We start from the raw sequence: 7,121 nt of genomic DNA, 5'->3' as shown, positions 1-7,121 counted from the left end.
CTACGGTCACCCAGTGCGGAGGGGAGCGGGCAGGTTGGAGGACCTCCTTGTAGGCCTGCTCCTGGGCCTGGCTAAAAAAGCCATCAATTGGTCCAGGCAGCGGGCAGTCAAGGGGGTCGTCCAGCCAGGTTGCCTGCCTTTCTTCCGCGGCCATGTTCGTGCCCGGGTGGCCCTGGAGATGGAGCACGCGGTGTCCGCCGGCATGCTTGAGTACTTCCGCGACCGGTGTGCGCCGTGGGGACTGGAGTGCATCATCAACCCGGACCACCAAATTTTAATTTGATTTGTTTAATTTTATTTGAACTTTTGTTAATTTACAGTCAATTTGTTTAAGCACCAACCAAAAGAGTGCACCAAACGCCAGACCATCTCCTCCCGGCCGGGAGATCCAGACCGCCGTCCGCCTCCTGCTGCCCGGGGAACTGGCCAAGCACGCCGGACCATCTCCTCCCGGCCGGGAGATCCAGACCGCCGTCCGCCTCCTGCTGCCCGGGGAACTGGCCAAGCACGCCAGACCATCTCCTCCCGGCCGGGAGATCCAGACCGCCGTCCGCCTCCTGCTGCCCGGGGAACTGGCCAAGCACGCCGGACCATCTCCAGGCCGGGAGATCCAGACCGCCGTCCGCCTCCTGCTGCCCGGGGAACTGGCCAAGCACTCCGGACCATCTCCTCCCGGCCGGGAGATCCAGACCGCCGTCCGCCTCCTGCTGCCCGGGGAACTGGCCAAGCACGCCGTCTCCGAGGGGATGAAAGCTGTCACCAAATACACCAGCTGCAAATAAAGCCTCTCATTCCTCCCACCTTAAAAACTCAACCCAAAGGCTCTTTTCAGAGCCACTCACCAGATCCAGAAGGGACTATTTATTTTCATTTGACTAATGACATTTGAAATATGGACAGCATAAAGAACAAAACTCTTTAAAAAATGTTTTATCATCCTTTCTTTATTTAGCCCTCACTTTCATTTTTTTGTCGTATGTTCAGATTTTGCTGGTGTTTTTTGTAATACAGTATATCGTTAATTTAAAATAGATTGAAATTTAACAAATATATAACAAAATGATGCATTGTCACTGCCCTGTTTTGTACAAAGCGGGTCGCTGAAAAGCTAAAATGACATTAAATCTGTCAATTCAGGAACCAGTAATTTTAAAGGATCAATTTGCCATAATTCACAATTTAATAATGAATTATTCAGTCTCACAGATGCCATTTTAATGATTATTCAGGCCCACAGATGCTATAATTTTAATTAAAATGATTATTCAGTCCCACAGATGACAATCTTTAGCAGTAATGATTATTATTTAGTCTCACAAATGCCATAGTTTTAATTATTATTCAGTCCCAGATACCATAACTTTAACGATTATTATTCAATCCCACAGATGCAATAATTTAAACAAAGATGATTATTATTCAATCCCACAGATGCAATAATTTAAACAATAATGATTATTATTCAGTCCCACAGATGCAATAATTTAAACAATAATGATTATTATTTAATCCCAGAGATGCAATAATTTAAACAATAATGATTATTATTCAATCCACAGATGCAATGATTTTAACAATAATGATTATAATTCAAATCCACAGATGCAATAATTTAAACAATAATGATTATTATTCAATCCCACAGATGCAATAATTTTAACAATAATGATTATTATTCAAATCCACAGATGCAATAATTTAAACAATAATGATTATTATTCAATCCCACATGCAATGATTTTAAAAATAACGATTATTATTCAAATCCACAGATGCAATAATTTAAACAATAATGATTATTATTCAATCCCACAGATGCAATAATTTAAACAATAATGATTATTATTCAATCCACAGATGCAATGATTTTAACAATAATGATTATTATTCAATCCCACAGATGCAATAATTTAAACAATAATGATTATTATTCAATCCCACAGATGCAATGATTTAAACAATAATGATTATTATTCAATCCCACAGATGCAATAATTTAAACAATAATGATTATTATTCAATCCCACAGATGCAATAATTTAAACAATAATGATTATTATTCAATCCCACAGATGCAATAATTTAAACAATAATGATTATTATTCAATCCCACAGAGGCAATAATTTTAACAATAATGATTGTTATTCAATCCACAGATGCAATAATTTAAACAATAATGATTATTATTCAATCCCACAGATGCAATACTTTAAACAATAATGATTATTATTCAATCCACAGATGCAATAATTTAAACAATAATGATTATTATTCAATCCCACAGATGCAATAATTTAAACAATAATGATTATTATTCAATCCCACAGATGCAATGATTTTAATAACTGGTTAATATTCAGTCCCACAGAGGGCCATCACTTTAACAATAACGAGTCTGATTCACAGACGAGCTCTTATTCTATAAGCCGCCTTTTTCGTTGGTGTCCGAGGTTGTAGCGGATTGAAAAACGCGCCAATCAGAGGCAGAGATTTGCCGGGTTTTCAGCCAATCAGAAGGCGCGGCTGGGCTGGGCGGGGCCGGCGGCTGCTATAAAAGCCGCAGCCCGGAGCGCAGAGGAGCAGTTGGAGAACAGAGTTAGAGAAGAGTCGGCTCTGCCCCGCCTCCCGGGTGAAGGACAGCCCCCGCCCGGGGAGAAGGGACAGCAGTCGGCCGGCACCTTGGGCAACAAGGGCTCGCCGGTGGGCGGGGCTATGATGTCACCCGCGCGCTGAGGCGGTTGAACGGCCGATCAGGAGCCACGTGACCCCGGAGCTGGCGGCGGCTTTTTAACACAGTGGGCGGGGCCCCGAGGCGTTGCGGGTTGTGATTGGTGAGCGCAGCTGTCAATCTACGAGTCGCAGCCAATAGAAGGGACGGACTCTGAGGGGCTTTAAGCGCGGGCTGTGTGGCCGCAGTGCGCATGCTCGGTGCTGCTCGCAGTCCCCGGATGAGGCTCCGGTTTGAGGAAGGAGATAAAATGGCGGCGGGACTGAGGAGCGGCGGATGGTGCGGTGAGTGTGGATCAGAGAATCTCCGACATTTACAGCAGCGCCGGCCTCTCTTAGGCAATCTCTGGGAACCTGGAGTCGAAGTGGGTGTGGGGGACCGCTTGGGTTGACGTGAGCTGCCTGCGCTTGTCTTCCGATTGCTCCCGGCCAAGAGACTCGGTGTTCGGCATCTTCCCGGATTATTCTTCTCCACTTTGTGCGGTTTTGGGCCAGGGATTCCCAGGTGTCGGTGGGGATGTTGCACTTTTTCAAGGAGGCTTTGAGGGTGTCCTTGAAGCGTTTCCTCTGCCCACCTGGGGCTCTCTTGCCGTGCCGGAGCTCCGAGTAGAGCGCTTGTTTTTGGAGTCTCGTATCGGGCATTCGGACAATGTGACCCGTCCATCGGCGCTGATCGAGCGTGGTCAAAGCTTCGATGCTGGGGATGTTGGCCTGAGCGAGAACACCGACGTTGGTGCGCCTATCCTGCCAATGGATTTGCAGGATCTTGCGGAGGCAGTGTTGGTGGTACCTCTCCAGTGCTTTGAGGTGCCTGCTGTACATGGTCCATGTCTCTGAGGCATACAGCAGGGCGGGTATCACTGCTGCTCTGTAGACCATGAGCTTAGTGCGGGGTTTGAGGTCTTGGTCTTCAAACACTCTCTTCCTCAGGCGACCGAAGGCTGCACTGGCACACTAAAGGCGGTGTTGGACTTCGTCATCGACGTCTGTCCTTGTTGACAGTAGGCTCCTGAGGTATGGAAAGTGGTCCACGTTGTGAGACTATGCCCCCTAGTTCTAGACACTCCAGCCAGGGGACGCAACCTCTCAGCATCTACCCTGTCAATCCCCTTCAGAATCTTACATGTTTCAATGAGATTACCTCTCATTCTTCTAAACTCCAAAGAGTATAGGCCTATTCTACACAATCTCTCCTCATAGGACAGCCCTCTCATCCCAGGAATCAATCTAGTGAACCTTCGTTGCACCGCCTCCAAGGCAAGTATATCCTTCCTTAGATAAGGAGACCAAAACCGTGCACAGTACTCCAGGTGTGGACTGACCAGGGCCCTGTACAATTGTAGCAAGACTTCCTTAGTCTTATATGCCAACCCCCTTGCAATAAAGGCCAACATGCCACTTGCCTTCCTTATTGCTTGCTGTACCTGCACGCTAGCTTTCTGTGTTTCTTGCACGAGGACACCCAAATCTTTCTGAACACCAACATTTGAAAGTTTCTCACCATTTAAAAAAGATTCTGTTTTTCTATTCTTCCTACCAAAGTGAATAACCTCACATTTCCCCACATTACACTCCATCTGCCACCTTACTGCCCACTCACTTAGTCTATATCCCTTTGCAATCTCTGTGTTCTCCTCACCGCTTACCGTCCCACCTAGATTTGTATCGTAAGCAAACTTGCATACATTACACTCGGTCCCTTCATCTAGGTCATTAATGTAGATTGTAAATAGCTGAGGTCCCAACACTGATCCTTGCGACACCCCACTAGTTACAGCCTGCCAACCTGAAAAAGATCCGTTTATCCCTACTCTCTGTTTTCTGTCTGGTAACCAATCCTTGATCCATGCTACTATATTACCCCCAACCCCATGAGCCCTAATCTTGTGCAATAACCTTTTATGTGACACCTTATCGAATGCCTTTTGGAAATCCAAATATGCTACATCCACTGGTTCCACTTTATCTACCCTGCTAGTAACATCATCAAAAAACTCTAATAAATTTGTCAAACATGATTTCCCTTTCATAAAACCATGTTGACTCTGCCTAATCATGTTATGATTTTTCTGAGTGCCTTGATACCACTTCCTTAACACTGGATTCCAGTGTTTTCCGAATGACTGATGTTGGGCTAACTGGCCTGTAGTTCCCGGTTTTCTCTCTTCCCTCCTTTCTTGAATAGCGGTGTTACATTTGCGACCTTCCAATCCGTTGGGACCATTCCAGAATCTAGGGAATTTTGGAAGATCAAAACCAATGTATCCACTATCTCTTCAGCCACCTCTTTTACAACCCTAGGATGTAGGCCGTCGCGTCCAGGGGATTTGTCGGTTTTCAGTCCTATTAGATTCTCTAGTACTTTTTCTCTACTTACAGGAAACTTTGTGCTATCCGGCACCCACAGGTCCGAGCTGCTGCCGTTGCCTCAAAACTGCCGTACTCTCCAGAGTTAATGTTGAGATACGGAGATTCTTATCTCTATTTGACAACAAACACTTGCTTAGCAACAGCTTCTAAACACTTGGGTGTGGCTTGCAAGCTCTGTATATGAAGCTGTTGCTATAGCTACAGACCTTGCACAGCTTGACTGTTCAAACAAAGCAAAAAAAACAAACAAAAAGAATAAAAAGTGGCTGCTGATTTTTGCCGGTGGCTCCAGATTGCCGGATAGCTCACCTCCGGATAGCGCACAGTTTCCTGTATATGAATTACATTAAGTTTCTCCCCTCATTAGACCCTTGGTTCCCCACCATTTTTGGTATGCTTTTTGTGTCTTCTACTATGAAGACAGATACAAAATATTTGTTTAACGTTTCTGCCATTTCCTTATTCCCCATAATAATTTCTCCTGTCTCAGCCTCTAAGGGACCAATGTTTACTTTTGCTACTCTCTTCCTTCCTACATACTTGTAGAAAATCTTACAATCTGCTTTTAGATTTCTTGCTCGTTTTCTGTCATTGCATTTTTTCCCTTTTTATCAATTTTTGGTCAATTTTTGCTGGTTTCTGAAACTCTCTCAATCCTCAGGCTTACTATTATTCTTTGCAACATTATAAGCTTCTGTCAATCTAATGCTATCCTTACCTTCTTTAGTTAGCCATGGTTGGATCACTTCCCGTGGAGTTTTTGTTTCTCAATGGAACGTATTTTAGTTGAGAATTATGAAATATTTCTTTAAATGCTAGCCACTGCTTATCTACCGCCATACCTTTTAATCTATTTTTCCAATCTACCTCAGCCAACTCTCCCCTCATACCTATGTAATTGGCTTTATTTAAGTTTAAGACACTAGTTTCGGACTTAGAACATCACATTAATTTTGAGAGTGACTTGCCTAACGTATTATGATAACTCTGCCCCAGTGGATCCTTTACTATGAGGTTGCTAATTAACCCTGTCTTATTACACAATACAAGTTCTAACATTGTTGGTTCCATGACATTTTGTTCCAGGAAACTGTCCCGAATGGATTCCATGAACCTGTCCTGCAGACTCTTGCTCCACAGCCCTGTAGGTTACGGCTCTTCAAGTGTACACCCAAGTACTTTTTAAATGTGCTGAGGGTCCCTGCCTCTACCGTCCTTTCAGGCAGTGAGTTCCCGACCCCGACCACCCTCTGGGTGAAAAAAATTACATCTGCTCTGCACCCTCTAGTGGATGGACTGGGAGAAAGGTCTTTACTAGCCGAGGCATAGAATATAAGAGCTGGGAGGTAATGCGTGAACTGTATAGCTAGGCCGCAGCTAGAATACTGCGTGCAGTTCTGGTCAACACATTACACGAAGGCTGTGATTGCATTACAGAGGGTGCAGAGGAGATTTACGGGGATTTTGCCTGGGCTGGGGAATTTTTGCTATGGAAAGATTGGATAGGCTGGGGTTGTTTTCTTTGGAACAGAGAAGGCCAAGGGGAGACTCGATTGAGGTGTATCAAATTATTAGGGGCCTAGATAGAGTGGATAGGAAAGACCTAGTTCCCTTAGCAGAAGGGTCAATAATCAGGGGGGCATAGATTTAAAGCAGATGGTCAAAGGATTAGAGGGGTTTTGAGGTGAGTTTTTTACACCCAGAGGGTGGTGGAGGTCTGGAACTCACTGCCTGAAAGGGTGGTAGAGGCAGAGAACCTCATCACGTTTAAAAACTGCTTGGATATGCACTTGAAGTGCCGTAAGCTACCAGGCTACGGACCAAGTGCTGGAAAGTGGGATTAGAGTGGATAGATCTTTGTCAGCCGGCTCGGACAAGATGGGCCGAATGGCGGCCTTCTGTGCAGTAAATTTCTATGATTGTGTAACCTGGGGAGGATGGGCCCAGCGTGATCAGACAGTGTGTAACCCGAGGAGGATGGGCCCAGTGAGATCAGTGTGTAACCCGGGGAGGATGAGCCCAG

At 45.1% G+C, this 7,121-nt stretch overlaps 1 pseudogene across 1 annotated transcript in view; it reads left to right on the top strand.

Moving 5' to 3' along the window:
• Positions 1 to 2,572: 2,572 nt before the first annotated feature.
• LOC147091568 (uncharacterized) overlaps positions 2,573 to 7,121 on the top strand; it is a 65,236-nt pseudogene continuing 60,687 nt past the window's right edge. Inside the window, exon 1 of the transcript XR_015075217.1 lies at positions 2,573 to 3,013. The product of XR_015075217.1 is annotated as an uncharacterized LOC147091568 (transcript). The remainder of the gene's footprint in view (positions 3,014 to 7,121) is intronic.

The sequence above is a fragment of the Somniosus microcephalus genome, unplaced genomic scaffold (assembly GCF_052327205.1).
Source record: "Somniosus microcephalus isolate GS21.2 unplaced genomic scaffold, FLI_Smic_1.0 unresolved_chr3, whole genome shotgun sequence".
NCBI lineage: Eukaryota > Metazoa > Chordata > Chondrichthyes > Squaliformes > Somniosidae > Somniosus > Somniosus microcephalus.
The sequence above is the reverse complement of the archived record's forward strand: the minus strand, read 5'-3'. Positions and strand labels throughout refer to the sequence as shown.